The sequence below is a fragment of the Schistocerca nitens genome, chromosome 5, assembly GCF_023898315.1.
Source record: "Schistocerca nitens isolate TAMUIC-IGC-003100 chromosome 5, iqSchNite1.1, whole genome shotgun sequence".
Classification (NCBI taxonomy): Eukaryota; Metazoa; Arthropoda; class Insecta; order Orthoptera; family Acrididae; genus Schistocerca; species Schistocerca nitens.
The window spans coordinates 803093584-803120820 of NC_064618.1; positions in this window are offsets into that span (position 1 = coordinate 803093584).

Sequence of the window (27237 nt, forward strand, 5' to 3'; positions counted from 1 at the left end):
GTTGTGCATGCTTCCCGCTCACGGCGCCTCTCCAAATCCAACTGTCTGTCTGGTGTTAACGGCAGCCGATGCATGGGACAGCAATTCCCTTGTCAGACTGCTCCTAGTCTCTGACCAATGGCGCGGATGACAGAATATTGCTTGACTTTAAGACCTTTATTCCAATTACTAGTTTCGACAGGATCGAGCTGTCATCTTCAGACTGGCATTACACTTCGCGTGTATGTTGACATACATGTGTCGACGACCAGGCTAGGAGTAAGACGAAGCTACACTTGTGTCATAGGAACGTTAGCCGAAGTTACGAGGATTTTATGTAATTTTACTAAAACAGTTTAGCTACGAGGGCAGTTCAATAAGTAATGCCAACACATTTTTTTTCTGAAACAGGGGTTGTTTTATTCAGCATTGAAATACACCAGGTTATTCCCCAATCTTTTAGCTACACAACACTATTTTTCAACGTAATCTCCATTCAATGCTACGGCCTTACGCCACCTTGAAATGAGGGCCTGTATGCCTGCACGGTACCATTCCACTGGTCGATGTCGGAGCCAACGTCGTACTGCATCAATAACTTATTCATCATCCGCGTAGTGCGTCCCACGGATTGCGTCCTTCATTGGGCCAAACATATGGAAATCCGACGGTGCGAGATCGGGGCTGTAGGGTGCATGAAGAAGAACAGTCCACTGAAGTTTTGTGAGCTCCTCTCGGGTGCGAAGACTTGTGTGAGGTCTTGCGTTGTCATGAAGAAGGAGAAGTTCGTTCTGATTTTTGTGCCTACGAACACGCTGAAGTCGTTTCTTCAATTTCTGAAGAGTAGCACAATACACTTCAGAGTTGATCATTTGACCATGGGGAAGGACATCGAACAGAATAACCCCTTCAGCGTCCCAGAAGACTGTAACCATGACTTTACCGGCTGAGGGTATGGCTTTAAACTTTTTCTTGGTAGGGGAGTGGGTGTGGCGCCACTCCATTGATTGCCGTTTTGTTTCAGGTTCGAAGTGATGAACCCATGTTTCATCGCCTGTAACAATCTTTGACAAGAAATTGTCACCCTCAGCCACATGACGAGCAAGCAATTCCGCACAGATGGTTCTCCTTTGCTCTTTATGGTGTTCGGTTAGACAACGAGGGACCCAGCGGGAACAAACCTTTGAATATCCCAACTGGTGAACAATTGTGACAGCACTACCAACAGAGATGTCAAGTTGAGCACTGAGTTGTTTGATGGTGATCCGTCGATCATCTCGAACGAGTGTGTTCGCACGCTCCGCCATTGCAGGAGTCACAGCAGTGCACGGCCGGCCCGCACGCGGGAGATCAGACAGTCTTGCTTGACCTTGCAGCGATGATGACACACGCTTTGCCCAACGACTCACCGTGCTTTTGTCCACTGCCAGATCACCGTAGACATTCTGCAAGCGCCTATGAATATCTGAGATGCCCTGGTTTTCCGCCAAAAGAAACTCGATCACTGCCCGTTGTTTGCAACGCACATCCGTTACAGACGCCATTTTAACAGCTCCGTACAGCGCTGCCACCTGTCGGAAGTCAATGAAACTATACGAGACGAAGCGGGAATGTTTGAAAATATTCCACAAGAAATTTCCGGTTTTTTCAACCAAAATTGGCCGAGAAAAAAAATGTGTTGCATTACTTATTGAACTGCCCTCGTATTTAGTAATGGAAAACGCAACTACAACTTTTAAGTAACAATATAAAGGAAATTTGTGAACGCTGATAGTGAAAGGCTTACGAAAGTTGATCGTTTATGCTCCACCCATTTAGATGATGATGTTTGGTTTGGGGGGGCTCAACTGCGCGGTTATCAGCGCCCGTACAAAGTCCCAACCTTTGCTCAGTCCAATCTCGCCACATTCATGAATGATGATGATGAAATAATGAGGACAACACAAACACCCAGTCATTTGGAGGCAGGTGAAAATCCCTGACGTCGCCGAGAATCTAACCTGGAACCTGGAACCCCGTGCTCAGGAAGTGAGAAAGCGACCGCGAGACTACGGACTAGCCATTTAGAGTGGCAATATGTGCCACGAAGTACATTCTTTTCCCTGCTCACTGCAGCGTCGCTCAAAACTAAGGAATTGTTATGAGCTACGACCCAAACCACAAAAAAAATTTCAGTCTGGTAAAAGTTAGTGCTGATTTGCTGTGTAGAAGACACTCAGCAGAGAGAGAGAATCTGCCAAGCGTTCCGGGGCACAGCTGATAGCACATATGACTGTTTTTTTTTCTAAAGTCTTACACGAAATACGAAAATAACGTTAGCAACGACTGATGGTAGCAGTTATTTCGATTGTCGGATATATTATACATAGCTTCAAATTAGTTTTGGTCTGAGAAACGGTCAACAGAGGATAAATGCATTTACTTTGCGAACAAGCAATTCACTTTTTAGGAAAGCATTGCTAGTAGTGAAGATATAGCCATACGTCCACAGTACAACGAGGTATAGGATGATAAGGTTATACGGAGAGATATAAAGCTATACAATATGCAGGTGACACAAACGTAAGGGCTGTGATATCTGTAAGTTTAAACTAACGTTAGCGTCTGAAGGAGATTTAATTCGTATTTATCTAGGCTAATGAAACTGTAAAAGTTTAAACAATAAGGATCCTAGGTAGACGGTACGAAGACAAATACATTGTTTTTAATAAAGCAAAAAGTGTGTGGTGACATTAATCAGAAAATATCTTTTAGAACGTGACGTGTGTCAACAGCGATTGCAAATGTAAGCGCATGTAAACAGCAAGAAAAACACAATAATATTCTGTTTATGATCGGTGTTCTGGAGTTCTGTAATTGTGATTAGGTTTTCGTATGAGAGGACTGTCGAGGTGCTTTACAAATAAGTTAAAATGTTCTTTCGGGTTATATTTGAGCAATCTATGGACATCGTCTTATAAAATTCGATGGCTTATCCCTCTAACAACTGAGCTACCGAATAATTGGTGTGCCGTGAGGTAAACGACAACTTTCACTAGGAGTTTAATTTCGTTGAATGACGCTTATCCTTTGTCGTAACAGTAGGAGAGCATATAATGTTAACGTCACAGCGCAACACACTTTCAATTAAGTAGTGAACTTGTGTGTCGACGTGGCTGCAATTTGCCGGTACAGTGCAACCACATTTTACACATCTTCTGAATGTCTGGAATTTACGAAACGTAAATTTCAAAACAAGACATCACTGTGTACTGGCATTACGATAGTAGGAGCAGTGAGCCAACTAGTGACGTCACGGGCATGACATGATTCGAGTGGAGCGTGTAAGCGGACATTCGAATTATTTGAATTTAATTTCCGTTTTGATAAAAGAATACTCAAATTCAAGAGGGAGAATACCATATTAGGAGCATAAATTGACATAATTAATCATTGAAGACAATTTCCAGACAACGGTCAAATACCCTATTCACACCGCAGAAGTGCAGTCGTTGAGAAGGGACTCAGGCAAGGTTGTACCCTGCCCCATGTTATTCAATATCTACTTTGAGCGAGTATCAAAGGGGAGCCAAGGAGAAATGTAGAGAGGGCTGGCTCTCAGCTCTAAGGGACTCAACTGCTGAGGTCATCAGTCCCCTAGAACTTAGAACTACTTAAACCTAACTAACCTAAGGACATCACACACATCCATGCCCGAGGCAGGATTCGAACCTGCGACCGTAGCGGTCGCGCGGTTCCAGACTGTAGCGCCTAGAACCACACGGCGACACCGGCCGGCTTGTAGAGAGGGAATTAAACTTCTACATCTACATCTATATTTATACTCCGCAAGCCACCCAACGGTGTGTGGCGGAGGGCACTTTACGTGCCACTGTCATTACCTCCTTTTCCTGTTCCAGTCGCGTATGGTTCGCGGGAAGAACGACTGTCTGAAAGCCTCCGTGCGCGCTCGAATCTCTCTAATTTTACATTCGTGATCTCCTCGGGAGGTATAAGTAGGGGGAAGCAATATATTCGATACCTCATCCAGAAACGCACCCTCTCGAAACCTGGCGAGCAAGCTACACCGCGATGCAGAGCGCCTCTCTTGCACAGTCTTCCACTTGAGTTTGTTAAACATCTCCGTAACGCTATCACGCTTACCAAATAACCCTGTGACGAAACGCGCCGCTCTTCTTTGGATTTTCTCTATCTCCTCCGTCAATCCGATCTGGTACGGATCCCACACAGATGAGCAATACTCAAGTATAGGTCGAACGAGTGTTTTGTAAGCCACCTCCTTTGTTGATGGACTACATTTTCTAAGGACTCTCCCAATGAATCTCAACCTGGTACCCGCCTTACCAACAATTAATTTTATATGATCATTCCACTTCAAATCGTTCCACACGCATACTCCCAGATATTTTACAGAAGTAACTGCTACCAGTGTTTGTTCCGCTATCATATAATCATACAATAAAGGATCCTTCTCTCTATGTATTCGCAATACATTACATTTGTCTATGTTAAGGGTCAGTTGCCACTCCCTGCACCAAGTGTCTATCCGCTGCAGATCTTCCTGCATTTCGCTACAATTTTCTAATGCTGCAACTTCTCTGTGCACTACAGCATCATCCGCGAAAAGCTGCATGGAACTTCCGACACTATCTACTAGGTCATTTATATATATATTGTGAAAAGCAATGGTCCCATAACACTCCCCTGTGGCACGCCAGAAATTACTTTAACGTCTGTAGACGTCTCTCCATTGAGAACAACATGTTGTGTTCTGTTTGCTAAAAACTCTTCAATCCAGCCACACATCTGGTCTGATATTCCGTAGGCTCTTACTTTGTTTATCAGGCGACAGAGCGGAACTGTATCGAACGCTTTCCGGAAGTCAAGAAAAATAGCATCTACCTGGGAGCCTGTATCTAATATTTTCTGGGTCTCATGAACAAATAAAGCGAGTTGGGTCTCACACGATCGCTGTTTCCGGAATCCATGTTGATTCCTACAGAGTAGATTCTGGGTTTCCAAAAACGACATGATACTCGAGCAAAAAACATGTTCTAAAATTCTACAACAGATCGACGTCAGAGATATAGGTCTATAGTTTTGCGCATCTGCTCGACGACCCTTCTTGAAGACTGGGACTACCTGTGCTTTTTTCCAATCATTTGGAACCTTCCGTTCCTCTAGAGACTTGCGGTACACGGCTGTTAGAAGGGGGGCAAGTTCTTTCGCAGAGAGAATAAACAAAAACATTTAGGTTAACGAACGACATTGTAAATCTGTCAGACGTGGAAAAGGACTTGAAAGAGCAGTATAACGAAATGTCTTGTAAAGAGGTTATTAGGTGTACAGCACAGAAAGTAAAATAAGGGCAATGGAATCCAATGGAATTAAATCGGGCGAAGCCGAAATAACTAGATTACGAAAATAGGTGCTGAAAGTTGTCAATGTGTTTTATTATTTCAGCAGTAAAGTACACAGCATGACAGAAAACCGTGAAGCACCAACAAAACGCGGTTGGATGTCGATGTAATTTCGCACACGCACACACCAGTAGCAACTATGTAAATGCTTAGTGTCCAAATTCTCTATATCAGGTTGGAAAGCCACAGAGTACCTTAGTCTTCTTGTCTGGTAGAGTATACACTGATCGGCCAGAGCATTACGACCACTTAACCTAACAGCCAGTATATCCACTTATGGCACATGTAACAGCGGCGACGCGTCGTGGTGTGGAAGCAATCAGGCCTTGGTAGGTCGCACGAGGGAGTTGGCACCACATCTGCGCACAGGCAAGTCACCTAATTCTCGTAAATTTCGGGCGGGGGTGACGACCTCTGACGTCACATTCAATCAAATCCCAGATGTGTTCGATTGGGTTCAGATCTGGCGCGTTGGAACTCGCCACTGCGTTTCTCGATCCACTCCATTACACTCCTGGCCTTGTGGCATGGCCGATTATCTTGTTGAAAAACGCCACTGCCGTAGCGATACATGATCGTCATGGAATGGTTCACGTGGTCTGCAACCAGTGTACGATACTCTGGCCGTCATTGTGCCTTGCACGAGCTCCACTACACCCATGGATGCCCATGTGAATGTTCTCCAGAGCATAATGGAGCCGCCGCTAGCTTGTCTCTGTCCCACAGTACAGGTGTCATGGAGCTGTTCCCTGGGAAGCCATTAGATGGGCACGTTGAAGAAGGTATCGGAATTCATCAGACTGTGCGACGCTCTGCCACTGCGCCAACTTCCAGTTTCCATTTCAGTCGTAGTTACCGATGTCGAGGGTTAACATTGGCACATGCATGGACCGTCGGCAGCGAGGCCCATCGTTAGGAGTGTACGGTGCACTGTGTCCTCAGACACACTTGTACTGTACTTGACACTGAATTCTAACGTTAGTTCCTCCCTGTTCGCCAACTTTCCTGTTTTACCAGTTTGCTCAGCCTACAACGTCCGATATCTGTAATGAATGGTGGCCGGTCAACCCCACGACGTCTGGACGTGGTTTTACCTTGGTTTCACCACGTGTTGAGGACACTCACCACAACACTCCTAGAACACCCCACAAGTTGTGCAGTTTCTTAAGTCAGCCATCACAATCAGACGTCTGTCAAGCTCAGATAGATCGCACGCCTTCAGCACACTCACCGATACTTGATGCAACGTGCGTGTGTCTGACTAGCAGTCATTCCTCGCCAGCTGAAGCTGCTATCGCCTGGACGGGTTTATATCGCTAGTAGGTCGGTGGTCGTAATGCTCTCGCTGATCAGTGTATAAGCGACATGTACAGCCTCAGATGGTGAGTCATCACTGCGGAGGACAAGGAGATACTGCGTACTCGTGTGAGACAGCGTTGTCAGCACCTGTCAGAGTTTGAAAGAAGTCTCACTGTGGGTCTCCACTTGGCAAGCTGGTCGAATAGTACAGAATCCAGATACGTGGAGGTATTCGGATGCGAAAGCATGGAAACGTGTGGGTGTCCGTACTGATTGTCAAGATTCTGGTCGACCACCTCTGACCACCGCACAGTGCACTAAACGCATCGTAACCCCTTCGCAATTGCGCCTGGCATTTGAGGACAAGGGACGGACTCACTGCAACATTCCGTGTCATACCACGCCGCTGGTTGGAGATTAGCAGCAGCAGGGACATGCAATTAATGGATAAGTTTCCGTTCAGACATCACAAACGTCCGTATTTGGACTGGTGCCGTGACTGGGAGGCGAGGACTGCAGGTCAGCGGCGTCGCATTGTGTTCAGATATGAGTTACTTTTCTGCACTACTACGGATGACTATCATCGGCGAGTATGGCGGAAATCTGGGAATAGGTCCCACCCCTCCAGTGTTTTGGAGAGGAACTGCGTTGTTACTCTTGGCCTCATGGTGTGGGTATGATTTCAGAACACGGCTGTTAGTGATCGAGGGAACTTTGACAGCAGAACGGTACGTCACGTCCTCTTATCTCACATGTGACAGTATCGTGGTGCCATTTTTCAACAGGACAATGCTCGTACACAAATGAAACGTGCGCCTAAGAACTGTCAGCGTAATGCTGAGGTAATCCCATGGCCAGCAAGAACCCGACAAGTCCACGGTAGAACTCCTGTGAGACCAGCTAGCACGTAAACTCTGTCCCGGTGCTACTATCTAGGATATGAGGAACGATTTTAACAGTTGCGGGCTAGCTTGCCTCAGGAGAGCATACAATGACTTCATGACACCCTTCCAGGCCGCATCAATGCGTGCAACGAGGCCACAGGGAATGAAACAGCATACTGACAAGTGCGCTCATATTGCCAAGTTCTTTGTAAATTGGACTCTGTTCCACAACCACTAAAATAACATCACATTCCCTCTCATCCCGTGAGAGGCAATCGGTTTCAAAAAAAAAAAAAATCGAATGGTTGGTTGGTTGGTTTTGGGGAAGGAGACCAGACAGCGTGGTCATCGGTCTCATCGGATTAGGGAAGGATGGGGAAGGAAGTCGGCCGTGCCCTTTCAGAGGAACCATCCCGGCATTTGCCTGGAGTGATTTAGGGAAATCACGGAAAACCTAAATCAGGATGGCCGGACGCGGGATTGAACCGTCGTCCTCCCGAATGCGAGTCCAGTGTCTAACCACTGCGCCACCTCGCTCGGTAAATCGAATGGCTCTGAGCACTATGGGACTTAACATCTGAGGTCATCAGTCCCCTAGAACATAGAACTACTTAAACCTAACTAACCTAAGGACATCACACACATCCATGCCCGAGGCAGCATTCGAACCTGCTACCGTAGCGGTCACGCGGTTCCAGACTGAAGCGCCTAGAACCGCTTGGGCACACCGGCCGGCTCAGTTCCTTCCTACCTTTCTGGGTGGTTTAGTTTATTTTGTCGGACTGATTAAGTGACGATGGTAGAAGCAGAGAGAATGTAAATTGCAAACTGGCAATACCAAGAAAAAAAGCGTTACTGACCAAGACATATTTGTCAACATCGAATATAATCTGAAGTGTTAGGAACTCTTTTTGGCCAAGACATATTTGTCAACATCGAATATAATTTGAGGTGTTAGGAACTCTATTCTGAAGGTATTTGTCTGTAGTGTTGCTTTGCTCTGAAATTAAACATGAACCATATAAAAGTCAGATAAGAAAACAATAAACATCTTTGAAATGTGATATTACACATAGCTGAAGATTAGATTGGTATGTCGAATAGCTAATCAGGAAGTGCTGAATCGAACTGTGGAGATAAGAAGTAGATAAAACGATTGAAAGAAGGGATCGGTTGATAGGAAACATTCTAGGCACCAAGGATTAAACAGGTATATACACTCCTGGAAATTGAAATAAGAACACCGTGAATTCATTGTCCCAGGAAGGGGAAACTTTATTGACACATTCCTAGGGTCAGATACATCACATGATCACACTGACAGAACCACAGGCACATAGACACAGGCAACAGAGCATGCACAATGTCGGCACTAGTACAGTGTATATCCACCTTTCGCAGCAATGCAGGCTGCTATTCTCCCATGGAGACGATCGTAGAGATGCTGGATGTAGTCCTGTGGAACGGCTTGCCATGCCATTTCCACCTGGCGCCTCAGTTGGACCAGCGTTCGTGCTGGACGTGCAGACCGCGTGAGACGACGCTTCATCCAGTCCCAAACATGCTCAATGGGGGACAGATCCGGAGATCTTGCTGGCCAGGGTAGTTGACTTACACCTTCTAGAGCACGTTGGGTGGCACAGGATACATGCGGACGTGCATTGTCCTGTTGGAACAGCAAGTTCCCTTGCCGGTCTAGGAATGGTAGAACGATGGGTTCGATGACGGTTTGGATGTACCGTGCACTATTCAGTGTCCCCTCGACGATCACCAGTGGTGTACGGCCAGTGTAGGAGATCGCTCCCCACACCATGATGCCGGGTGTTGGCCCTGTGTGCCTCGGTCGTATGCAGTCCTGATTGTGGCGCTCACCTGCACGGCGCCAAACACGCATACGACCATCATTGGCACCAAGGCAGAAGCGACTCTCATCGCTGAAGACGACACGTCTCCATTCGTCCCTCCATTCACGCCTGTCGCGACACCACTGGAGGCGGGCTGCACGATGTTGGGGCGTGAGCGGAAGACGGCCTAACGGTGTGCGGGACCGTAGCCCAGCTTCATGGAGACGGTTGCGAATGGTCCTCGCCGATACCCCAGGAGCAACAGTGTCCCTAATTTGCTGGGAAGTGGCGGTGCGGTCCCCTACGGCACTGCGTAGGATCCTACGGTCTTGGCGTGCATCCGTGCGTCGCTGCGGTCCGGTCCCAGGTCGACGGGCACGTGCACCTTCCGCCGACCACTGGCGACAACATCGATGTACTGTGGAGACCTCACGCCCCACGTGTTGAGCAATTCGGCGGTACGTCCACCCGGCCTCCCGCATGCCCACTATACGCCCTCGCTCAAAGTCCGTCAACTGCACATACGGTTCACGTCCACGCTGTCGCGGCATGCTACCAGTGTTAAAGACTGCGATGGAGCTCCGTATGCCACGGCAAACTGGCTGACACTGACGGCGGCGGTGCACAAATGCTGCGCAGCTAGCGCCATTCGACGGCCAACACCGCGGTTCCTGGTGTGTCCGCTGTGCCGTGCGTGTGATCATTGCTTGTATAGCCCTCTCGCAGTGTCCGGAGCAAGTATGGTGGGTCTGACACACCGGTGTCAATGTGTTCTTTTTTCCATTTCCAGGAGTGTATTTGAAAGAGGAGTGGGGGATAACAGAGATAACCGTCGTACACCGTAGAGGGGGGATCAAGGATTGAATACAGTAAACTTATTCAAATGTATGCAGATTCCTATAGCTGTGAAAATATAGAGAGACTTCAACACTAGCGTGGAAAGCTGCATCATATCGATCTTCGTACTAAAGACAATGGCAACTTCAATTTTTTCTTTTCCTTCCCTCGTTGAATCTAACAGTGTAACCCTTCACAGATATCCAAATACGGTAAAACATTTATTGTGCAATTCTAATATACCAGTACCAACTATTAATACGAACGGTTCTTACTTAAAAGAAGTGCAGGTCTATGTTCGAAACATGTATTCTACATTTTTTTTCGTTAATAGAGTTGTTAAGAGCAGTCTTGTGAATATTAATCAGCGGAACGTCGTTTCACCTTCAACTGCAGCTATTTTTGCTTGGGGCCTGGAAAACCCTAATAGATTCTTTCTAATAACATTCGTGGGTGGTATCGCTCCCGTTGACGGTCACTGCTTCAAAACAGAGAATATTTACTGGCGAGCATCCACATTACATATTACCTGTCTTGTTGTAGACAATATTTTCACTCTGTTGCTTTTCTTCTAAACTAAGTAATTTTCATCAGGTTACCTTCTATTCCGAAAGCTGTTGCATGCAGCGACTGTTATATTGGCTTGTAAATAATAGATTTCAGCTATCAGTCGTCCTTTTGAAGTTTTAGTGGCAGATCTAGATTTCAGCTAGAAGCTAGCCATTCTCAATGCTAAGAATACAACAGGCACATAGATGATTTCATAAAAAAGTTGCCATTAATGGCTTAACTCATATGGTTTGTATCATTTCTGATCAATGCATGTAATGCTTGTTGGTCGAGCTTCATCCACACTGAACATTAACCAGCGGCACGTCGTTTCACCTTCAACTACGGCTATTTTTGCTTGGGGCCTAAAAATCCCTAATAGACTGCCAAATTGTAATAATCATGCATCTGACTGACGTTTGGCGCCATCTATGAACTATTTAGTAAATGTGACGAACAATATACTTATTATGTTTTAATAAAGGGAGATATAATACACAAATAAATATATTTAAGCCATATCAACTAATAGATTGGGGGGTTGGGGGTTCTTTGGGGGAGGAGACCAGACAGCGAGGTCATCGGTCTCATCGGATTATGGAAGGACGGAGAAGGAAGTCGGCCGCGCCCTTTCAAAGGAACCATCCCGACATTTGCCTGGAGCGATTTAGGGAAATCACGGAAAACCTAAATCAGGATGGCCGGACGCGGGATTGAACCGTCGTCCTCCCGAATGCGAGTCCAGTGTGCTAACCACTGCGCCACCTCGCTCGGTTACTAATAGATGTATATAGCACGTGTCTTCTAATGTTTTATAAATTTAAATAAAATGTTTTTAAAAATTAAAAAAGTTTTACCCAAATGACTTAATTTAAGTGTTTTAATAATAATAACGGACTCACAAGGAGTGAACATGGAAATTTTATTACTTTATGATAAATATGAAAGAACTCGGACGACAATGTAAGAATTTTACTTATGTTCCATTTTATGTAATTAAATTTGAAGTGGTTTACTTCCTTCGAGGTTTATACGTAGTCCACATAGATGGCGCCATGTGACAAACCGACGTGTTCTCCATACAGCCCGCCTTCCGCAAACATTAGTATTCAATGAACTGTGGATGAAGCCCGACCAACAGGCATTACACGCATTGATCAAAAATGATAGTGGTATGTAATATACAAACCATATGAGTTAAGCCATTAATTGCAACTTTTTTATGGCATCATCTATGTACCTGTTGTATTCTTAGCATTGAGAATGGCTAGTTTCTAGCTGAAATCTAGATCTGCCAATAAAACTTCAAAAGGACTACTGATAGCTGAAATCTATTATTTATAAGTAATTTTCGTTTCACACTGTTCCAATTAAATTAAATTTCTTATTAAACTTTTCATTAAACGGCGCACTTGCTAACAGATTCGAGTTTACAGCGATGGTTTGAGCACGAGTGAAGAAACGAAGACAAAACTAAATATTAAATCATGAGCGATCATAGCTCGTATTCCTTTTTCGCGTGCACGTCCGTGGCTAAGTACATGCTTATTAGTCTGAATATCTAAGAGACAGCAAATACAATAAAATTTAACTTCCAGGTACCAGCGGCTATTCGTGCTCCATGGTGTAAAAATGTTCAAATGTGTGTGAATCTCTAAGGGACCAAACTGCTTAGGTCATCGGTTACTAGATGTATACACTACTTAAACTGACTTATGCTAAGAGCAACACACACACCCGCCGGCCGCTGGTGGCCGAGCGGTTCTGGCGCTACAGTCTGGAGCCGCGCGACCGCTACGGTCGCAGGTTCGAATCCTGCCTCGGGCATGGATGTGTGTGTTGTCCTTAGGTTAGTTAGGTTTCAGTAGTTCTAAGTTCTAGGGGACTTATGACCTCAGCAGTTGAGTCCCGTAGTGCTCAGAGCCATTTGAACCATTTGAACGCACACACCCATGCCCGAGAGAGGACTCGAACCTCCAGCGGGAAGGTCCGCGCAATCCGTGTCATGGCTCCTCTAACTGCGCGGCCACTCCGCGCGGCTCCATAGTGTACTGAACTGAAACCCGTTAAATGCACGATTTTACGTATGTGTAAAGAGGCTTTCGGTTTCAAAGCAAATTTTACGTGTTGTTTTATAATTTAAGTGCAGTACGATTTCCTTTTGCAACTACACAATATTAATACAGTGTGTTCATGAAGTCCCACTATCATTTCAAATAACGATAGCTTGGAGATTTTTAAAGATACAGACTCGAGATTTGTTGTCTGTCCATTGTTGGAGATCTGACTTGGAGAGCCCCAAAGTGATCAGTAGAAGGCACAATGTGTCGTCCGGTGTGCAGAATCTAAATGTGTGACAATGATACTACGGAGTTGTCGTTGCTAGTGAGAGACAGTACCACAGGCAAAAACAAGCATAACGAACTGAAAAAACAACAAACTAAAGAGACAGGCAGAGTCAAAGACCTCTCTCGAAGCGGACGTCCCATTGTGACTGAGGCCAGTGTCGACAGGGTACAAGCTGAACTACAACGCAGGCCCCAGAAGTCAATGGGTCGTGCTGGTTGTGGTGAATGACACATTTCCAGAGATTTGGATGGGTATCCCATTGCGTTGCCCTCGCGAGTTACAGGGGGAAGGCCTCTGACACGGCCAACCGATTCGGCTCAAATTTGGCAGGTCACTTGTGTACAACCTAAAACGAAGGACTCTAAGATATTTTGGGTCAACACCCCCGCCTTTTTGAGAAAATCACCCCTAAAGGTTATGACGAACAATCAACTCAAAATTGGTGGGATCGATAGATAATTGTAAATAGAGCATTTTTCATCATTAGGTATGGGGTCCGCAAACGCATACTTTTCCAGAAATCGAGATAAGAAACTTTTACAGCTGCCGCTTCTGTACCCACATGGTAAACACTTTTCGCCGACAGCACCGATACCTCAACGGCCAAGGTAACTGACTGGGAATCGGAGAACCCGGGTTCGAATACAGAAGAAACCTAGCGGATGTTCTTCTTTTCGTTTGTATTTTTCATATCTCAATTGATAGGGATAGGAGGGTTAATAAGGTAAGTAAATCAATAAGGACTGATAAAAATAGGATAGGCAAATAAATTTCTCAAACTTCTTGGGATAGTAAACAACTAAAATGTCACTCAAGGTCACTTTACAATGGCTCTTCCAGTCACTGTTACGTGACCTCACTTTTCTTCGAACAACTAGATGGATGGTACTTGCCATATAAACATTCGAAACAAATATACTCACGGCACCAAGAACATCTAATTAATGCAATCTTTCGACAGCTACACTGTTCCTTCCGAAGAGTCGGCGGTAAACAAACTTGGTTTAAATTTAAATATATATCTTTTTCGGGAATTAGTTTTGATGCGTACCACGCATACGATATCATTGCCTGAAAAATAGGTGCTGAAAGTTGGTTATGAATTATGCTGTGAATAGTTGCTGCATCCGTGCGGTTGTGCAATTCCCGCTGGGTTTCCGAAAGCACACTACAATTCTGAAGCCTGGAAATAAAGTTTTTAACCTGGCGATAGAAATGAACATCACACGGCTGGCACACACGTGTGCACTTCGGCGGTACTATTACTGAGCACGTCGGCTGACCCTCGCCATCTATAAACATTGTGTCATATATTGTAGTATTAATTTGTCCACTCCAGGAATCCTATATTAGACAAAACTTGTTATCAGAAACATATGGTTTTAAAACATTCTCAAGAAATGTTCTGTAAATCTCATTCGTCAGTTTCCCGGATTTGGAGCAGGTAATGTAAACATTTTTCATTCAACGAGTCGGTTAAACGATTGACCTCTTCTATAACCCGAGGACCAAATGTAACATTCGTTTCTTGTAAACACAGGAAAAGCTTAGGCAACACTTTTCCAGAGGCTGTGATGGCATATTGCGCCGTGTACGAATGTGTTAGTTTGTGTCCACTACCAACTGCGACAGGGGTTCGTTTTTCTCCCTTATGCGATAACGTGCGTCGAATGTTCACCCGATACTCGCATCCTGTTTGATCGGTGTTGTTCACGTAATCACGATTAAAGCCGGTCATAAGTGACGCCGTTTGCGTGCTGGAAAGAGCCGCCACTTTCTGTATATCTTCTATATTTTTTACCTCCTTATGAGAGATGTATTTAGTGACGTGCTGTTGACGAATTTTATACTCCGATTTGAACTTTCTTGTCCAAGATAATGATGCAGCAAACGTAAATTCCTTGTTGGCCGTATATTGAAGCGCTGCACCTGCAGCCCACTCCTGAAGTATTCTCGTTGTTACATTCTCGTTACGACAACGAGATTTGACATATCGGTGGTAGTTCCACTTATTTATCGCTGGTATTTTTCGTATCTTGTCCCTCCTTTAACGACATCACTTTCCCACAATTTCAAGTCCTTCTTCCTTTTCAGAGTTGCTCCATTCTTTTGCAGTGTTTGTAAGTTCCAATTTGGATGATTCCTGGCTAGCGCTACCGCCTTTACTTTTACTTCAAGGGGTATAGCGCCGTAGTTCAATAGTTTAGTAACCGGTTCGTAATACTCATCGGAAACAGATGAAGCACATATTCCCAGTGACGTGGAGATTTCCAAAGTGTTATGACCATTTTGCGATTCACTAGCCGGGATATTTTCCACTGAATCACCTTCTGCTTCGTCTTCTTGGTATAGTACTTCAGTATCAACAAAATTCATTTCGTTCGTCAGCTCCTAAAATCGCTCGACGATAGCCGCTCCTATCAATCTGGATCGCCAAGAAACAGAACTGCCTGCTTCCGGTAGTGCATTGATAATGCATCTGTCTTGCAACACTTTTACAAACCAAAACACAGTGTCGGTAACTTCCCGCTTGCCAGCGTCTGTGACAGGCTCCCAACTATATATTACAGCCCTAGTCGAAAGGTGTACATCTTCCATTATTCAGATTATGCTCCTGAAAGATATGACACAACAAACAATAACTAGTTACTACGGAATAAACAGACGAGCTAATTACTACAAACTACATACAGTATTCGTCATATGTTACTTACGGAAGAACACTGTATTCATTCACAAAACGTATTTAGCGAAAAACAACTCTTTCTGATTGATTTCTACAAGGCTCGTGCTGGACACCTTCACTCTTCCAGGTTCAGAACTATGAGGTGACGAAGAGGCAACCGGGACAACGTAACTCTCCCCGCATGCATTCTGTCCCATGCCTCGCTGTAAACAAGCGTCGCGCGGTTGGCTATGTATGATCCCTCGTGAGGAATTCACAGCACTCTTACTCGGAGTTGTTTTCATGCGACAAGGCTTGAAAGTTTAATACTTTATTAACTCACGGCGTTTGGGAAATTAGTTTGCCTACCTTATTATTATCGTTCCTTAATGATTTACTTACCTTATTAACCCTCCTATTCCTATCAATTGAGATATGGAAAAATACAAACGAAAAGAATAACATCCTCTGGTTTCTTCGAGATTCGAACCCGGGTTCTCGCATTCGCAGCCAGTTACCATGGCCGTTGCGCTATTTTTTTATTTTTTTTCCTAACAAAAGAAATAAAACAAAATCATAGCCATCCCTACGGGGCACCGCCACTTGTGTCCCTGCCAAACAAAAATTACCTCTTCAGGCGTTGCCTTCCTAACTATACGGAACCACCCCCCATCGAAAATGTGACGAAACTACACAATACGGGACTAACGTGTGTGCATCAGCCCACAAAAACACGATGAAAGGAATGGGGGAAGGGTATTTCTAGTAGGGTGCGGAAGGTATTTTTATTTTTTTAATTTTTTAATTTTTATTTATTTATTTTTTCATTTTTTTATTTATATAGATATCAATGTGCGAACAGTCGTAGTTAATCAAGCCTGGAAAACTAAAACAGAATGAAGACACCATCGAAGAAAGTAAACATAAATAACATGAAAATAAAGCCACCACTTCGTAGTTAGGCTTCCCAGCGACTGCGCCCACTAATAACAAAGATTGTTCAATATATGATCGTTTGCAGTTCGTTCTGACCTCATCTACCACTGTCTGGAACATTCCAGCTACACGGCGGGCTGTGAAAGGCACTACAGGGGTAGTTTTCGAAGCACTGTCGATATCTGGTATGCCCGGAAATAGCATGATGTCTTTCTTGCAAATAGAGCCAGAAGTCAAGTAAATTCTTGTGTCCGTCACGCCAGGGGTAATGGACCGCATGTCCACGTATCCAGGTGACAGAGTTGGTTCGAGTCGTGGGGTAAAATGCCTCATCCGGAAACAATAACGTGTGTGCAGATATATGCTCCGGCCTAACTCGCAAGAGATAAGCCAGCATAAAAAAAATGGCTCTGAGCACTATGGGACTTAACATCTATGGTCATCAGTCCCCTAGAACTTAGAACTACTTAAACCTAACTAACCTAAGGACGTCACACAACACCCAGCCATCACGAGGCAGAGAAAATCCCTGACCCCTAAGCCAGCATCTGCCGCACAAGGTGCCAAACCGGTTTCCCCTCTCCACAGCTGAGGTGGTGCTCGTCAGAATCTACTGTATTACAACCCACACAATTGGGAGGTTCTGCCGTGTGGATATTGTAGGGACGTTCTTGCGTCACCAGCTTCCCATTAACGACTACGTACCATTGGGAAACAACATCGGAATCAAGCATGGCATCGTGTACAGTCTTCCACACCACGCGCCACCGTACGTCAGGATATTTTAGTTCGACCATATTTAGGGGACGGCGTTGCAGCAGGTCGTGGTATAGGCGTCGAGTTGTGACCATTCGCGGTGTCGTGAGCGCTACACTGCAATAACTTTGTTCTAAATAGAAACGTCCTATATAAAAGAGGGGCGTTGGGATGTCCTGTAATGGCACGGGCGCTCTTAGTGAAGCAGGTCGTAGCGCCGTCAGAAGCAGACTCGTGAGGTTCGTAGGACAACGGCGCAGCAGACATAAATGTGAGCTAACATAGAGGGCAATGGCCCTATTATGGACGTTAACTAGGCCGAGACCACCTTTTTCCTTGGGGAGGGTAAGAGATACGTATCTGATCTTCATTAACATACCAGCGGTGACGAAGTATCCCAGCGCTTCCATAATGCTACGAGCCAAGGGTTTCGGAATGGGTAGCGTTTGGGCGACATGCGGTATGCGGGACGCAAGGTATACATTGGCATAATACGCCCGCTGACCGATGTTGAGGGATCTTAAGCGCTGATTTGCAATTCCGGCCCTAATTTGGTTAAGAAGGCGTCGATAATTGAGCGTCGTCGCGCGTCGCATGTCGTTCATGAAATCTAAGCCCAAGCAGCGTACAGTATCACTGAAGCGTAAGGGGGCAATGTGTTCCTGCGGTAGCCCAATCATGATGCTCAAGGCGACGGACTTGTCAACGTTGATTTGGCTACCAGAAGCTGTACCGTAGGTTGCAATCCAGTCCAAAGCCGCGGCCATGTCGTCAGCTCCACGTATGACGATCATCAAATCATCCACATATGCGATGCAGTGATAGATGGAGCCGCCAAACTGTATTCCAGTGAGCCTGTCTCGGAGACCACACAACAAAGGTTCTAATGCCAACGCAAATAACAATGTTGATAATGGACATCCCTGTCGTACTGATCGGCGGATCGGCATGGGTGCCGTCAGTCGTCCATTAACAAGAACTCGAGAAGTTGCACCATGCAGAAGGCGTGTCAACACTGTGATAAAGGGGTCGGGGTATTCCATGCACCGTAGAACGGCATTGAGGAAAGTGTGGCCCACACGGTCAAAAGCCTGGCTAAAGTCGATAGACGCCAGGGCTGCCGGCAAACGTCTCACCCGTGCAAGGGAGATGAGATCCCTGTAACGACATAACGCAGTTCTGATGTTGTTGGGTCCCCCCAAGAACGTCTGATCGCTGGACAGGACGTGCAATAGTGAGCCACGAATACGTTATGATTGCAGCCTCGAAAAGATCTTGAAGTCGCTGTTCAATAACGTTAAGGGGCGATAATCGCGGACATGATTCCGTCCCTTCGACTTATGGATGGGGACAATCAGACCTTCCAAGAACGGTGCAGGCAATGTTAAACCCGGGGACATCAATTCCTGGCAAATTTCAATCAAACACGGTACCAACAGTTGCTTAAACGCTCAATAGAACTCTAATGGTAATCCATCGATTCCTGGTGATTTATGGGGAGCACCTTTACCAATGGCGTCGAGCACTTCCTCTCCTGTCACTTCTCCCAGTAAAGTCAGTACCATGTCTGGTGGAACTGAACCGTGGACATGTGCTGAAACGGTGTCTACCGTCGCCATATCAGAGAGCACTGCTGAATAAAGTTGAGCGTAATGCCCATAGAAGGCTTCTGCTATATCTGCTTGTTCTACCACGTGTCGACCGTCGTCCGTCATCATGTCGGTTACCAGTGCCCTACGGCGCCTCCTGCGTTCTATGAGCACGTGGTGCATAGATGGCCTTTCTGATTGTATCATGTCTGGAGCACGCGACCGTATAACAGCGCCCTGTAAATGACGGCGTGCTAAGGAGACGAGCTGCGCTTTCGCGCGATTGACTATGATCTGCCTGTCAGGTGAGGGCTCCATAGCAAGACATTCCCGTAGGACGAAGTTTTCCGTGCTCCTCCTCCATACCGCCGCTTCCCGGCCGTAAGCCATGAAGGTGCGCCTAAGAGCAGGCTTCGCACATTCAATCCACCAACTGAGGGTCGATCGGTAACGACCACGACGCTGTAAGGACGCGTTCCACGACTCTTCGATAGCTCCTTTACATGCCGGCTCGTCCAGATGGGCGACGTTCAGTTTCCAGGGGGGCCTACTGCGCCACACACGTGCAGGTTGGAGGGCAATGGTGCAAATATAGGCTGTGTGGTCGGTGAATGCAGTGGGCCAGAGCTCTGCTCCTCTCGTCGCCGTCGAAAGGGTGCTTGTGACATAAATCCTGTCTAACCGACTTGATGAATGACTTGTATAATGGGTGTAACCAGGAGCTGGGCCATGGATGTGGCGCCACGTGTCGATCAGGTGGAGGTCACGCACAAGCATTTCCAATTCCGCACACGGGACGTAATGTGGCAGCTGATCAGACGGAGATAATGTACAGTTAAAATCTCCTCCGATCACCCATAAATAGAGGCGTAATACCTTCCGAAAAAAAGCGGGCCCGATCTCTCCGTCTCTCTTATCCTGATGGGGCATATACATTGATGAGTCGTACACCGTTGACAGTTACTGCCATGGCTCTTGCACTAGGTAAGTACAGTACGTCCGTAGCCGCCAAGCCTTCCCGTAGCAGGACGGCCACACCACAATAATCGGTAGAAGAGGCGTGGGAGACGTAGGCGGTATATCCGTAGAAGTCAGGGAAACTTCCTGCAAGAGGGTCACATCGATGTCCGCCGCATCGAGCATGCGTTGTAGCATTGTCAGTTTGTGTGGTGCCCTTATCGCGTTGATATTGATTGTGTCAAGGCGAAAGGTGTGCTGCCTAGCCTCTTCGCCTAGGGTAGACGCCATGGCAATCGAAGATAACCGCAAGAGATGCCGGACCCACCGAACCCGTTACAAATTATGAGTCTTTCACGCTAGGAGTGGCATCCCTAATGCCACCCCATCCCCTGTCACCCGTGCCCTCTCCAGGAAGTTCCTCAACATCGTCCGACCACAGTGGGTGCAACACGATGCTGTGTAGCTGATCGGCACCTAAATCTCTCTCACGCACGTCGTCTTTGGTAGAGGTAGACGGAGCGCCATCTATCGGCGCAACCTGCTGCATCTGTGGGCACTCGTGGTATGGGCAACTGAACCGCCTACACCACTTAGATCCTCAGCAGGCACAGCATCCATGCCATCTGACGAGATGTCGCCTTCTTGACCGGTGGTGTGTAGGAGGCAATCGTCAGAAGGGGTCCGCCGACGTCGCTTGCGTCGTCTAGGCGAACGTTGCTTTCGAACGTGGACATCCGTATCCGAATGTGGGAGGTAATCCAACGTCGTATCACCGTCCGCTAGGAAAGCCGCGGTCGGGACAATGTTCGCGTCCACGTCCATCTCGTTCTGATTGTTATGTTGCGTCTGGATTCCGTGGGACTGTTGCTGCTGTTGTTGCTGCGGAGGAGGCGACATATGGGTTGGCATCTGGGGTCCTTCCTCTTCCTCCCTTGGTCCTTCTGACGTCGATGGATGTGCCCGATCGCCCGTGTCGTCCTCATCTATGGTGCGCATCGTCGTCTGAGCGTACGTGAGGGGCAGGATTGTCGTCCCCGTCGGGGAAACGGAGACTCCCACTGGTGTCTGCGTAATTCTACGTTGTAAGCAGCTCGATCGAACATGGCCTTCCTGCCCACATCCGGAACAGGTACGCGGTTGACCGTCGTACATTATGATTGCACGACAGCCACCGATGTTCAAATAGGACGGCACATGTTTCTTGAGCTCAAGTTTAATTTGGCGCACACCATTGTAGACCTTATACGTCGAGAAAGTTTGCCACTTTTCCGCAACGTGACTGATGACATTGCCATATGGTCGGAAGGCGTCCTTGACAACTTCCTCTGGGACCTCGAAGGGGAGCTCAAAAACCCTTACAGTCCTTAGGACCATGCCTGCATAACCCACCGTCACTGCACCGATATGCCCGTCAGAATGTTTGAATCTGAGTGAGTTCGAGTATTTAGACACCACTGTCGCGCAGACCTCTCCACTGGTCATTTTAACATAAACCACGCTCGCCGTTATAGAAAAATGTATTCCGACGACATTCGCCGGATCTAAACGTAGATCGTCGCGTATGAACTGTTCTATTTCATAGGCTCGAGGATGCGCGTGATCTGGTTGGAAAGTAATTTTGATCGTGCCATGTGTGCGCCATAGTCGCACTGAACTTGGAACAAATACAACTCGCGCCGCGAGAGGGTAAACACAAGCAAGCGCTCACAGTCGCGCACGGCGGGGCGCAGCGGACGTCCTCGCCCCACCGCAGCCGAAAGCAGACTGATTCCTATGCCTATCAATTGAGATATGGAAAAATACAAACGAAAAGAATAACATCCTCTGGTTTCTTCGAGATTCGAATCCGGTATCTCGCATTCGCAGCCAGTTACCATGGCCGGTGCGCTATGGGCGCTGTCGGCGAAAAGCGTTTACCACGTGTGTAGAGAAGTGGCAGTTGTAAAAGTTTCTTTCCTCGATTTCTGGAAAAGTTTGCGTTTGCGGACCCCATACCTGCTGCTGAAAAATGGTCTATTTACAATTATTTATCGATCCATCCAATTTCGAGTCGATTGCTCGTCATAACCTTTAGGGGTGATTTCCTCAAAATTGCGGGGGTGTTGACCCAAAATATCTTAGAATCCTTCGTTTTAGGTTGTACACAAGCGACCTGCCAAATTTGAGCCGAATCGGTTGGCCGTGTCTGAGGCCTTCCCCTTGTAAGTCGGCTTTCTGCCGCGGTGCTTCCGACCATTTTGTAGGTGGCGCTGGCACTGCGAGACTTCCGGCCAACTAGGTTTGCACTGTCGGTTTTCTGACTAGAGCCTCCCCCACAGCTAATTTTCACCCAGTCGTTCACGAGCAGCGGATGTGATGTCTCCGTCAGTTAGGCAATGTTCTCGCCGACAGCCGTTATATCCGCATACTTTCGTAGGCCTGAGCTACCTGACTTCTATACAAAGTGAGTAATGGGAATTATTACAACAAAAAAAGGCTAGCCGTGTCTTCTCAATGATGGTCATCGCAACCAGGCACACGGAAAATGTGACGAGTATACGGACTGGTTGCGCATATGAATTCCTAACGGAGTAAGTGCCGAGCCCATTTAAAAACTGCAAATGGCATGTTGTTGTTGTTGTGGTCTTCAGTCCTGAGACTGGTTTGATGCAGCTCTCCATGCTACTCTATCCTGTGCAAGCTCCTTCATCTCCCAGTACCTACTGCAACCTACATCCTTCTGAATCTGCTTAGTGTATTCATCTCTTGGTCTCCCTCTACGATTTTTACCCTCCACGCTGCCCTCCAATGCTAAATTTGTGATCCCTTGATGCCTCAAAACATGTCCTACCAACCGATCCCTTCTTCTAGTCAAGTTGTGCCACAAACTTCTCTTCTCCCCAATCCTATTCAATACCTCCTCATTAGTTACGTGATCTACCCACCTTATCTTCAGCATTCTTCTGTAGCACCACATTTCGAAAGCTTCTATTCTCTTCTTGTCGAAACTGGTTATCGTCCATGTTTCACTTCCATACATGGCTACACTCCATACAAATACTTTCAGAAACGACTTCCTGACACTTAAATCTACACTCGATGTTAACAAATTTCTCTTCTTCAGAAACGATTTCCTTGCCATTGCCAGTCTACATTTTATATCCTCTCTACTTCGACCATCATCAGTTATTTTACTCCCTAAATAGCAAAACTCCTTTACTACTTTAAGTGTCTCATTTCCTAATCTAATTCCCTCAGCATCACCCGACTTAATTTGACTACATTCCATTATCCTCATTTTGATTTTGTTGATGTTCATCTCATATCCTCCTTTCAAGACACTGTCCATTCCGTTCAACTGCTCTTCCAAGTCCTTTGCTGTCTCTGACAGAATTACAATGTCATCGGCGAACCTCAAAGTTTTTACTTCTTCTCCATGAATTTTAATACCTACTCCGAATTTTTCTTTTGTTTCCTTTACTGCTTGCTCAATATGCAGATTGAATAACATCGGGGAGAGGCTACAACCCTGTCTCACTCCTTTCCCAACCACTGCTTCCCTTTCATGCCCCTCGACTCTTATAACTGCCATCTGGTTTCTGTACAAATTGTAAATAGCCTTACGCTCCCTGTATTTTACCCCTGCCACCTTCAGAATTTGAAAGAGAGTATTCCAGTTAACGTTGTCAAAAGCTTTCTCTAAGTCTACAAATGCTAGAAACGTAGGTTTGCCTTTTCTTAATCTTTCTTCTAAGATAAGTCGTAAGGTTAGTATTGCCTCACGTGTTCCAACATTTCTACGGAATCCAAACTGATCTTCCCCGAGGTCCGCTTCTACCAGTTTTTCCATTCGTCTGTAAAGAATTCGCGTTAGTATTTTGCAACTGTGACTTATTAAACTGATAGTTCGGTAATTTTCACATCTGTCAACACCTGCTTTCTTTGGGATTGGAATTATTATATTCTTCTTGAAGTCTGTGGGTATTTCGCCTGTCTCATACATCTTGCTCACCAGATGGTAGAGTTTTGTCATGACTGGTTCTCCCAAGGCCATCAGTAGTTCTAATGGAATGTTGTCTACTCCCGGGGCCTTGTTTCGACTCAGGTCTTTCAGTGCTCTGTCAAACTCTTCACACAGTATCTTATCTCCCATCTCATCTCCATCTACATCCTCTTCCATTTCCATAATATTGTCCTCAAGTACATCGCCCTTGTATAAACCCTCTATATACTCCTTCCACCTTTCTGCCTTCCCTTCTTTGCTGAGAACTGGGTTGCCATCTGAGCTCTTGATATTCATACAAGTGTTTCTCTTCTCTCCAAAGGTCTCTTTAATTTTCCTGTAGGCAGTATCTATCTTACCCCTAGTGAGACAAGCCTCTACATCCTTACATTTGTCCTCTAGCCATCCCTGCTTAGCCATTTTGCACTTCCTGTCGATCTCATTTTTGAGACGTTTGTATTCCTTTTTGCCTGATTCATTTACTGCATTTTTATATTTTCTCCTTTCACCAATTAAATTCAATATTTCTTCTGTTACCCAAGGATTTCTATCAGCCCTCGTCTTTTTACCTACTTGATCCTCTGCTGCCTTCACTACTTCATCCCTCAGAGCTACCCATTCTTCTTCTACTGTATTTCTTTCCCCCATTCCTGTCAATTGTTTCCTTATGCTCTCCCTGAAACTCTCTACAACCTCTGGTTCTTTCAGTTTATCCAGGTCCCATCTCCTTAAATTCCCACCTTTTTGCAGTTTCTTCAGTTTCAATCTGCAGTTCATAACCAATAGATTGTGGTCAGAATCCACATCTGCCCCTGGAAATGTCTTACAATTTAAAACCTGGTTCCTAAATCTCTGTCTTACCATTATATAATCTATCTGATACCTTTTAGTATCTCCAGGATTCTTCCAGGTATACAACCTTCTTTTATGATTCTTGAACCAAGTGTTAGCTATGATTAAGTTATGCTCTGTGCAAAATTCTACAAGGCGGCTTCCTCTTTCATTTCTTCCCCCCAATCCATATTCACCTACTATGTTTCCTTCTCTCCCTTTTCCTACTGACGAATTCCAGTCACCCATGACTATTAAATTTTCGTCTCCCTTCACTACCTGAATAATTTCTTTTATCTCGTCATACATTTCATCAATTTCTTCATCATCTGCAGAGCTAGTTGGCATATAAACTTGTACTACTGTAGTAGGCATGGGCTTTGTGTCTATCTTGGCCACAATAATGCGTTCACTATGCTGTTTGTAGTAGCTAACCCGCACTCCTATTTTTTTATTCATTATTAAACCTACTCCTGCATTACCCCTATTTGATTTTGTATTTATAACCCTGTAATCACCTGACCAAAAGTCTTGTTCCTCCTGCCACCGAACTTCACTAATTCCCACTATATCTAACTTTAACCTATCCATTTCCCTTTTTAAATTTTCTAACCTACCTGCCCGATTAAGGGATCTGACATTCCACGCTCCGATCCGTAGAATGCCAGTTTTCTTTCTCCTGATAACGACGTCCTCTTGAGTAGTCCCCGCCCGGAGATCCGAATGGGGGACTATTTTACCTCCGGAATATTTTACCCAAGAGGACGCCATCATCATTTAATCATACAGTAAAGCTGCATGTCCTCGGGAAAAATTACGGCTGTAGTTTCCCCTTGCTTTCAGCCGTTCGCAGTACCAGCACAGCAAGGCCGTTTTGGTTAATGTTACAATGCCAGATCACTCAATCAACCAGACTGTTGCCCCTGCAACTACTGAAAAGGCTGCTGCTCCTCTTCAGGAACCACACGTTTGTCTGGCCTCTCAACAGATACCCCTCCGTTGTGGTTGCACCTACGGTACGGCCATCTGTATCGCTGAGGCACGCAAGCCTCCCCACCAACGGCAAGGTCCATGGTTCATGGGGGGGGGGGGGGGGCAAATGGCATAACCATGACCAAACAGTTAACATTCTTGCCCGCCTGACGAAGCAGATGCGCAGAATGAGATACGAATGCGTAACTTCAGGAAATGATTCCACGAAGCAAAGACAGTGCCTATTTTCCAAATTTATAAAGACTATTTTCGAGATATGAAAGATCAAGGTTTAGATTTCTTCGCATATATGCCAAATTATGAGAACTCCAACACTGCATTGTGTAAAGCAAGAACGGAAGCTACTAGGACGACTGAGAACCATGCACTAGTTCAGAGATCCGACTGAGCAAAAGCATTCGGAAACCAACTAAAGGTAATAGTTTTTAAAACACTGACGATGGGTCTGTTCCTGACGAAAGAATCCTTGTGTGTGTTTGTGAACAAGCTGAGAAAATACTATGGGAAAATCAAGCTGTTCTTGTGGACGGGGCAGTTGACGGTTGTTCGAAACAGTTCAAACAATTGTACACCGCACACGTTGACATCGGAAGCGCAGAAGAAGACGAAGGTATTTTATTTGCTTTGCTCCAGCATAAAAGTCAGAATACAGATCAAAGACTTTTTCCCTCGATTGAAAAATAAGATGCTAGACTTTGAAATGGCTATAGTTAAAGCTATGAAAAACCCCTTTCAGATTGCAATTTTCACTTCAGCTACGAGCAAATAATTAGAGAAGCAACTCAAGAAGGAAATGTCTTACGAGACCTCCTAGCCACAAACAACCGTATCAGTTAACGTAGAGGAACGTGTCAGCAATCAAACAGCTGTGATTAGCAACTATGACGATGGGTGTCACAAGGAATGTTAACAAAAGAAGGAAAATATTTTTGTTTAGCAGGAGTGATAGGATACAAATTGCGGAATATCTGAGTAGTTAGTAACAAATGTTCAGTGCTGAGGACGAAGATGTGGAGAACAAACGGAAAACATTCAAAAGCATTGTTCAATATGCCTTAAACAAGTGTGTTCCGAACAAGGGCTTAAAGGATAGGAAATACAGACCGTGCTTCAATAGCCGTGTTAGAAAACTGCTACGCAAACCAAAAGAGCATCACACATTCAACGAAAGTCAAAACCTAGCAGACCAACAAAAGCTGAACGAGACGAAAACGAGCATAAGGAGACCAATGAGAGGAACGCTCAGTGACTTTGAAAGTAAAATTTTGTCAGCCGATCTGACCTTTTGGTCTTGCGTAAAATCGGTAAGCTGTTCGAAGTAACCTACTCATTTACTCATTGACCGTTCAGGCACAAAAACGGAA